The sequence below is a fragment of the Rhinoderma darwinii genome, chromosome 4 (genome assembly GCF_050947455.1).
Source record: "Rhinoderma darwinii isolate aRhiDar2 chromosome 4, aRhiDar2.hap1, whole genome shotgun sequence".
NCBI lineage: Eukaryota > Metazoa > Chordata > Amphibia > Anura > Rhinodermatidae > Rhinoderma > Rhinoderma darwinii.
Window position 1 is genome coordinate 19,757,578 of NC_134690.1, and position 7,500 is coordinate 19,765,077.

The 7,500-nt window shown below is 41.4% G+C and overlaps 21 non-coding genes across 21 annotated transcripts; all 21 read right to left on the minus strand.

Annotated features, from left to right (window-relative positions):
* Positions 1 to 395: 395 nt before the first annotated feature.
* Positions 396 to 467, minus strand: TRNAP-CGG (transfer RNA proline (anticodon CGG)). The gene has a single exon. It is a non-coding gene; the product is annotated as a tRNA-Pro (tRNA).
* Positions 468 to 719: 252 nt separating this feature from the next.
* TRNAP-CGG (transfer RNA proline (anticodon CGG)) lies at positions 720 to 791 on the minus strand. The gene has a single exon. It is a non-coding gene; the product is annotated as a tRNA-Pro (tRNA).
* Positions 792 to 1,046: 255 nt separating this feature from the next.
* On the minus strand, positions 1,047 to 1,118 carry TRNAP-CGG (transfer RNA proline (anticodon CGG)). The gene has a single exon. It is a non-coding gene; the product is annotated as a tRNA-Pro (tRNA).
* A 582-nt stretch (positions 1,119 to 1,700) lies between these two features.
* On the minus strand, positions 1,701 to 1,772 carry TRNAP-CGG (transfer RNA proline (anticodon CGG)). Its single transcript has one exon. It is a non-coding gene; the product is annotated as a tRNA-Pro (tRNA).
* Positions 1,773 to 2,022: 250 nt separating this feature from the next.
* TRNAT-CGU (transfer RNA threonine (anticodon CGU)) lies at positions 2,023 to 2,094 on the minus strand. Its single transcript has one exon. It is a non-coding gene; the product is annotated as a tRNA-Thr (tRNA).
* A 255-nt stretch (positions 2,095 to 2,349) lies between these two features.
* On the minus strand, positions 2,350 to 2,421 carry TRNAP-CGG (transfer RNA proline (anticodon CGG)). Its single transcript has one exon. It is a non-coding gene; the product is annotated as a tRNA-Pro (tRNA).
* A 255-nt stretch (positions 2,422 to 2,676) lies between these two features.
* Positions 2,677 to 2,748, minus strand: TRNAP-CGG (transfer RNA proline (anticodon CGG)). Its single transcript has one exon. It is a non-coding gene; the product is annotated as a tRNA-Pro (tRNA).
* Positions 2,749 to 3,003: 255 nt separating this feature from the next.
* TRNAP-CGG (transfer RNA proline (anticodon CGG)) lies at positions 3,004 to 3,075 on the minus strand. Its single transcript has one exon. It is a non-coding gene; the product is annotated as a tRNA-Pro (tRNA).
* A 255-nt stretch (positions 3,076 to 3,330) lies between these two features.
* On the minus strand, positions 3,331 to 3,402 carry TRNAP-CGG (transfer RNA proline (anticodon CGG)). The gene has a single exon. It is a non-coding gene; the product is annotated as a tRNA-Pro (tRNA).
* A 250-nt stretch (positions 3,403 to 3,652) lies between these two features.
* On the minus strand, positions 3,653 to 3,724 carry TRNAT-CGU (transfer RNA threonine (anticodon CGU)). The gene has a single exon. It is a non-coding gene; the product is annotated as a tRNA-Thr (tRNA).
* Positions 3,725 to 3,974: 250 nt separating this feature from the next.
* Positions 3,975 to 4,046, minus strand: TRNAT-CGU (transfer RNA threonine (anticodon CGU)). Its single transcript has one exon. It is a non-coding gene; the product is annotated as a tRNA-Thr (tRNA).
* Positions 4,047 to 4,301: 255 nt separating this feature from the next.
* Positions 4,302 to 4,373, minus strand: TRNAP-CGG (transfer RNA proline (anticodon CGG)). Its single transcript has one exon. It is a non-coding gene; the product is annotated as a tRNA-Pro (tRNA).
* A 255-nt stretch (positions 4,374 to 4,628) lies between these two features.
* Positions 4,629 to 4,700, minus strand: TRNAP-CGG (transfer RNA proline (anticodon CGG)). The gene has a single exon. It is a non-coding gene; the product is annotated as a tRNA-Pro (tRNA).
* A 255-nt stretch (positions 4,701 to 4,955) lies between these two features.
* Positions 4,956 to 5,027, minus strand: TRNAP-CGG (transfer RNA proline (anticodon CGG)). The gene has a single exon. It is a non-coding gene; the product is annotated as a tRNA-Pro (tRNA).
* Positions 5,028 to 5,282: 255 nt separating this feature from the next.
* On the minus strand, positions 5,283 to 5,354 carry TRNAP-CGG (transfer RNA proline (anticodon CGG)). Its single transcript has one exon. It is a non-coding gene; the product is annotated as a tRNA-Pro (tRNA).
* Positions 5,355 to 5,604: 250 nt separating this feature from the next.
* On the minus strand, positions 5,605 to 5,676 carry TRNAT-CGU (transfer RNA threonine (anticodon CGU)). Its single transcript has one exon. It is a non-coding gene; the product is annotated as a tRNA-Thr (tRNA).
* Positions 5,677 to 5,928: 252 nt separating this feature from the next.
* On the minus strand, positions 5,929 to 6,000 carry TRNAP-CGG (transfer RNA proline (anticodon CGG)). The gene has a single exon. It is a non-coding gene; the product is annotated as a tRNA-Pro (tRNA).
* Positions 6,001 to 6,250: 250 nt separating this feature from the next.
* Positions 6,251 to 6,322, minus strand: TRNAT-CGU (transfer RNA threonine (anticodon CGU)). The gene has a single exon. It is a non-coding gene; the product is annotated as a tRNA-Thr (tRNA).
* A 252-nt stretch (positions 6,323 to 6,574) lies between these two features.
* Positions 6,575 to 6,646, minus strand: TRNAP-CGG (transfer RNA proline (anticodon CGG)). Its single transcript has one exon. It is a non-coding gene; the product is annotated as a tRNA-Pro (tRNA).
* A 252-nt stretch (positions 6,647 to 6,898) lies between these two features.
* TRNAP-CGG (transfer RNA proline (anticodon CGG)) lies at positions 6,899 to 6,970 on the minus strand. Its single transcript has one exon. It is a non-coding gene; the product is annotated as a tRNA-Pro (tRNA).
* Positions 6,971 to 7,220: 250 nt separating this feature from the next.
* TRNAT-CGU (transfer RNA threonine (anticodon CGU)) lies at positions 7,221 to 7,292 on the minus strand. Its single transcript has one exon. It is a non-coding gene; the product is annotated as a tRNA-Thr (tRNA).
* Positions 7,293 to 7,500: the final 208 nt, after the last annotated feature.

The following is a 7,500-nucleotide window of genomic DNA, read 5'->3' on the forward strand; positions in this document are numbered from 1 at the left end:
CTCTTTAGAGTCCTACTTCTTAAGTTTTTAAACTTATCGCTTCTTGAGGAAAACCTCTTTCAAAAGCATGGGCTCGTCTGGGTTTGAACCCGGGACCTCTCGCACCCGAAGCGAGAATCATACCCCTAGACCAACGAGCCAACAGACGGCACCTTTTTGAGAAAGCTTTGCCGCACCCCAAGTAATTCTTTAAAGTCCTCACATCCAAGGTAGTTTTGTGGGTATTTTACATAAGACATTTTTGTATTTTTCTCAGATATCTACTTCTAAAGTTTTTTAAAACCATGTTTCTCGAGCAACACAGCAACGTCCAGTAATTAGTACACCTCTTAAGAGTCCTACTTCTTAAGTTTTTAAACTTATCGCTTCTTGAGGAAAACCTCTTTCAAAAGCATGGGCTCGTCAGGGATTTGAACCCGGGACCTCTCGCACCCGAAGCGAGAATCATACCCCTAGACCAACGAGCCAACAGACGGCACCTTTTTGAGAAAGCTTTGCCGCACCCCAAGTAATTCTTTAAAGTCCTCACATCCAAGGTAGTTTTGTGGGTATTTTACATAAGACATTTTTGTATATTTCTCAGATATCTACTTCTAACGTTTTTTAAAACCATGTTTCTCGAGCAACACAGCATCGTCCAGTAATTAGTACACCTCTTAAGAGTCCTACTTAAGTTTTTAAACTTATCGGTTCTTGAGGAAAACCTCTTTCAAAAGCATGGGCTCGTCCGGGATTTGAACCCAGGACCTCTCGCACCCGAAGCGAGAATCATACCCCTAGACCAACGAGCCAACAGACGGCACCTTTTTGAGAAAGCTTTGCCGCACCCCAAGTAATTCTTTAAAGTCCTCACATCCAAGGTAGTTTTGTGGGTATTTTACATAAGACATTTTTGTATATTTCTCAGATATCTACTTCTAAAGTTTTTTAAAACCATGTTTCTCGAGCAACACAGCATCGTCCAGTAATTAGTACACCTCTTAAGAGTCCTACTTCTTAAGTTTTTAAACTTATCGGTTCTTGAGGAAAACCTCTTTCAAAAGCATGGGCTCGTCTGGGATTTGAACCCGGGACCTCTCGCACCCGAAGCGAGAATCATACCCCTAGACCAACGAGCCAACAGACAGCAGCCGTTTGAGGAAAGCTTTGCCGCACCCCAAGTAATTCTTTAAAGTCCTCACATCCAAGGTAGTTTTGTGGGTATTTTACATAAGACATTTTTGTATTTTTCTCAGATATCTACTTCTAAAGTTTTTTAAAACCATGTTTCTCGAGCAACACAGCAACGTCCAGTAATTAGTACACCTCTTAAGAGTCCTACTTCTTAAGTTTTTAAACTTATCGCTTCTTGAGGAAAACCTCTTTCAAAAGCATGGGCTCGTCTGGGTTTGAACCCGGGACCTCTCGCACCCGAAGCGAGAATCATACCCCTAGACCAACGAGCCAACAGACGGCACCTTTTTGAGAAAGCTTTGCCGCACCCCAAGTAATTCTTTAAAGTCCTCACATCCAAGGTAGTTTTGTGGGTATTTTACATAAGACATTTTTGTATTTTTCTCAGATATCTACTTCTAAAGTTTTTTAAAACCATGTTTCTCGAGCAACACAGCAACGTCCAGTAATTAGTACACCTCTTAAGAGTCCTACTTCTTAAGTTTTTAAACTTATCGCTTCTTGAGGAAAACCTCTTTCAAAAGCATGGGCTCGTCAGGGATTTGAACCCGGGACCTCTCGCACCCGAAGCGAGAATCATACCCCTAGACCAACGAGCCAACAGACGGCACCTTTTTGGGAAAGCTTTGCCGCACCCCAAGTAATTCTTTAAAGTCCTCACATCCAAGGTAGTTTTGTGGGTATTTTACATAAGACATTTTTGTATATTTCTCAGATATCTACTTCTAACGTTTTTTAAAACCATGTTTCTCGAGAAACAGCATCGTCCAGTAATTAGTACACCTCTTAAGAGTCCTACTTAAGTTTTTAAACTTATCGGTTCTTGAGGAAAACCTCTTTCAAAAGCATGGGCTCGTCCGGGATTTGAACCCGGGACCTCTCGCACACGAAGCGAGAATCATACCCCTAGACCAACGAGCCAACAGACGGCACCTTTTTGAGAAAGCTTTGCCGCACCCCAAGTAATTCTTTAAAGTCCTCACATCCAAGGTAGTTTTGTGGGTATTTTACATAAGACATTTTTGTATATTTCTCAGATATCTACTTCTAAAGTTTTTTAAAACCATGTTTCTCGAGCAACACAGCATCGTCCAGTAATTAGTACACCTCTTAAGAGTCCTACTTCTTAAGTTTTTAAACTTATCGGTTCTTGAGGAAAACCTCTTTCAAAAGCATGGGCTCGTCTGGGATTTGAACCCGGGACCTCTCGCACCCGAAGCGAGAATCATACCCCTAGACCAACGAGCCAACAGACGGCACCTTTTTGAGAAAGCTTTGCCGCACCCCAAGTAATTCTTTAAAGTCCTCACATCCAAGGTAGTTTTGTGGGTATTTTACATAAGACATTTTTGTATTTTTCTCAGATATCTACTTCTAAAGTTTTTTAAAACCATGTTTCTCGAGCAACACAGCAACGTCCAGTAATTAGTACACCTCTTAAGAGTCCTACTTCTTAAGTTTTTAAACTTATCGCTTCTTGAGGAAAACCTCTTTCAAAAGCATGGGCTCGTCCAGGATTTGAACCCGGGACCTCTCGCACCCGAAGCGAGAATCATACCCCTAGACCAACGAGCCAACAGACGGCACCTTTTGGAGAAAGCTTTGCCGCACCCCAAGTAATTCTTTAAAGTCCTCACATCCAAGGTAGTTTTGTGGGTATTTTACATAAGACATTTTTGTATTTTTCTCAGATATCTACTTCTAAAGTTTTTTAAAACCATGTTTCTCGAGCAACACAGCAACGTCCAGTAATTAGTACACCTCTTAAGAGTCCTACTTCTTAAGTTTTTAAACTTATCGCTTCTTGAGGAAAACCTCTTTCAAAAGCATGGGCTCGTCTGGGATTTGAACCCGGGACCTCTCGCACCCGAAGCGAGAATCATACCCCTAGACCAACGAGCCAACAGACGGCACCTTTTTGAGAAAGCTTTGCCGCACCCCAAGTAATTCTTTAAAGTCCTCACATCCAAGGTAGTTTTGTGGGTATTTTACATAAGACATTTTTGTATTTTTCTCAGATATCTACTTCTAAAGTTTTTTAAAACCATGTTTCTCGAGCAACACAGCAACGTCCAGTAATTAGTACACCTCTTAAGAGTCCTACTTCTTAAGTTTTTAAACTTATCGCTTCTTGAGGAAAACCTCTTTCAAAAGCATGGGCTCGTCAGGGATTTGAACCCGGGACCTCTCGCACCCGAAGCGAGAATCATACCCCTAGACCAACGAGCCAACAGACGGCACCTTTTTGAGAAAGCTTTGCCGCACCCCAAGTAATTCTTTAAAGTCCTCACATCCAAGGTAGTTTTGTGGGTATTTTACATAAGACATTTTTGTATATTTCTCAGATATCTACTTCTAACGTTTTTTAAAACCATGTTTCTCGAGAAACAGCATCGTCCAGTAATTAGTACACCTCTTAAGAGTCCTACTTAAGTTTTTAAACTTATCGGTTCTTGAGGAAAACCTCTTTCAAAAGCATGGGCTCGTCCGGGATTTGAACCCGGGACCTCTCGCACACGAAGCGAGAATCATACCCCTAGACCAACGAGCCAACAGACGGCACCTTTTTGAGAAAGCTTTGCCGCACCCCAAGTAATTCTTTAAAGTCCTCACATCCAAGGTAGTTTTGTGGGTATTTTACATAAGACATTTTTGTATATTTCTCAGATATCTACTTCTAACGTTTTTTAAAACCATGTTTCTCGAGAAACAGCATCGTCCAGTAATTAGTACACCTCTTAAGAGTCCTACTTAAGTTTTTAAACTTATCGGTTCTTGAGGAAAACCTCTTTCAAAAGCATGGGCTCGTCCGGGATTTGAACCCGGGACCTCTCGCACACGAAGCGAGAATCATACCCCTAGACCAACGAGCCAACAGACGGCACCTTTTTGAGAAAGCTTTGCCGCACCCCAAGTAATTCTTTAAAGTCCTCACATCCAAGGTAGTTTTGTGGGTATTTTACATAAGACATTTTTGTATATTTCTCAGATATCTACTTCTAAAGTTTTTTAAAACCATGTTTCTCGAGCAACACAGCATCGTCCAGTAATTAGTACACCTCTTAAGAGTCCTACTTCTTAAGTTTTTAAACTTATCGGTTCTTGAGGAAAACCTCTTTCAAAAGCATGGGCTCGTCTGGGATTTGAACCCGGGACCTCTCGCACCCGAAGCGAGAATCATACCCCTAGACCAACGAGCCAACAGACGGCACCTTTTTGAGAAAGCTTTGCCGCACCCCAAGTAATTCTTTAAAGTCCTCACATCCAAGGTAGTTTTGTGGGTATTTTACATAAGACATTTTTGTATTTTTCTCAGATATCTACTTCTAAAGTTTTTTAAAACCATGTTTCTCGAGCAACACAGCAACGTCCAGTAATTAGTACACCTCTTAAGAGTCCTACTTCTTAAGTTTTTAAACTTATCGCTTCTTGAGGAAAACCTCTTTCAAAAGCATGGGCTCGTCCAGGATTTGAACCCGGGACCTCTCGCACCCGAAGCGAGAATCATACCCCTAGACCAACGAGCCAACAGACGGCACCTTTTGGAGAAAGCTTTGCCGCACCCCAAGTAATTCTTTAAAGTCCTCACATCCAAGGTAGTTTTGTGGGTATTTTACATAAGACATTTTTGTATTTTTCTCAGATATCTACTTCTAAAGTTTTTTAAAACCATGTTTCTCGAGCAACACAGCAACGTCCAGTAATTAGTACACCTCTTAAGAGTCCTACTTCTTAAGTTTTTAAACTTATCGCTTCTTGAGGAAAACCTCTTTCAAAAGCATGGGCTCGTCTGGGATTTGAACCCGGGACCTCTCGCACCCGAAGCGAGAATCATACCCCTAGACCAACGAGCCAACAGACGGCACCTTTTTGAGAAAGCTTTGCCGCACCCCAAGTAATTCTTTAAAGTCCTCACATCCAAGGTAGTTTTGTGGGTATTTTACATAAGACATTTTTGTATTTTTCTCAGATATCTACTTCTAAAGTTTTTTAAAACCATGTTTCTCGAGCAACACAGCAACGTCCAGTAATTAGTACACCTCTTAAGAGTCCTACTTCTTAAGTTTTTAAACTTATCGCTTCTTGAGGAAAACCTCTTTCAAAAGCATGGGCTCGTCAGGGATTTGAACCCGGGACCTCTCGCACCCGAAGCGAGAATCATACCCCTAGACCAACGAGCCAACAGACGGCACCTTTTTGGGAAAGCTTTGCCGCACCCCAAGTAATTCTTTAAAGTCCTCACATCCAAGGTAGTTTTGTGGGTATTTTACATAAGACATTTTTGTATATTTCTCAGATATCTACTTCTAACGTTTTTTAAAACCATGTTTCTCGAGAAACAGCATCGTCCAGTAATTAGTACACCTCTTAAGAGTCCTACTTAAGTTTTTAAACTTATCGGTTCTTGAGGAAAACCTCTTTCAAAAGCATGGGCTCGTCCGGGATTTGAACCCGGGACCTCTCGCACACGAAGCGAGAATCATACCCCTAGACCAACGAGCCAACAGACGGCACCTTTTTGAGAAAGCTTTGCCGCACCCCAAGTAATTCTTTAAAGTCCTCACATCCAAGGTAGTTTTGTGGGTATTTTACATAAGACATTTTTGTATATTTCTCAGATATCTACTTCTAACGTTTTTTAAAACCATGTTTCTCGAGCAACACAGCATCGTCCAGTAATTAGTACACCTCTTAAGAGTCCTACTTAAGTTTTTAAACTTATCGGTTCTTGAGGAAAACCTCTTTCAAAAGCATGGGCTCGTCAGGGATTTGAACCCGGGACCTCTCGCACCCGAAGCGAGAATCATACCCCTAGACCAACGAGCCAACAGACGGCACCTTTTTGAGAAAGCTTTGCCGCACCCCAAGTAATTCTTTAAAGTCCTCACATCCAAGGTAGTTTTGTGGGTATTTTACATAAGACATTTTTGTATATTTCTCAGATATCTACTTCTAACGTTTTTTAAAACCATGTTTCTCGAGAAACAGCATCGTCCAGTAATTAGTACACCTCTTAAGAGTCCTACTTAAGTTTTTAAACTTATCGGTTCTTGAGGAAAACCTCTTTCAAAAGCATGGGCTCGTCCGGGATTTGAACCCGGGACCTCTCGCACACGAAGCGAGAATCATACCCCTAGACCAACGAGCCAACAGACGGCACCTTTTTGAGAAAGCTTTGCCGCACCCCAAGTAATTCTTTAAAGTCCTCACATCCAAGGTAGTTTTGTGGGTATTTTACATAAGACATTTTTGTATATTTCTCAGATATCTACTTCTAACGTTTTTTAAAACCATGTTTCTCGAGCAACACAGCATCGTCCAGTAATTAGTACACCTCTTAAGAGTCCTACTTAAGTTTTTAAACTTATCGGTTCTTGAGGAAAACCTCTTTCAAAAGCATGGGCTCGTCCAGGATTTGAACCCGGGACCTCTCGCACCCGAAGCGAGAATCATACCCCTAGACCAACGAGCCAACAGACGGCACCTTTTTGAGAAAGCTTTGCCGCACCCCAAGTAATTCTTTAAAGTCCTCACATCCAAGGTAGTTTTGTGGGTATTTTACATAAGACATTTTTGTATATTTCTCAGATATCTACTTCTAACGTTTTTTAAAACCATGTTTCTCGAGCAACACAGCATCGTCCAGTAATTAGTACACCTCTTAAGAGTCCTACTTAAGTTTTTAAACTTATCGGTTCTTGAGGAAAACCTCTTTCAAAAGCATGGGCTCGTCAGGGATTTGAACCCGGGACCTCTCGCACCCGAAGCGAGAATCATACCCCTAGACCAACGAGCCAACAGACGGCACCTTTTTGAGAAAGCTTTGCCGCACCCCAAGTAATTCTTTAAAGTCCTCACATCCAAGGTAGTTTTGTGGGTATTTTACATAAGACATTTTTGTATATTTCTCAGATATCTACTTCTAACGTTTTTTAAAACCATGTTTCTCGAGAAACAGCATCGTCCAGTAATTAGTACACCTCTTAAGAGTCCTACTTAAGTTTTTAAACTTATCGGTTCTTGAGGAAAACCTCTTTCAAAAGCATGGGCTCGTCCGGGATTTGAACCCGGGACCTCTCGCACACGAAGCGAGAATCATACCCCTAGACCAACGAGCCAACAGACGGCACCTTTTTGAGAAAGCTTTGCCGCACCCCAAGTAATTCTTTAAAGTCCTCACATCCAAGGTAGTTTTGTGGGTATTTTACATAAGACATTTTTGTATATTTCTCAGATATCTACTTCTAACGTTTTTTAAAACCATGTTTCTCGAGCAACACAGCATCGTCCAGTAATTAGTACACCTCTTAAGAGTCCTACTTAAGT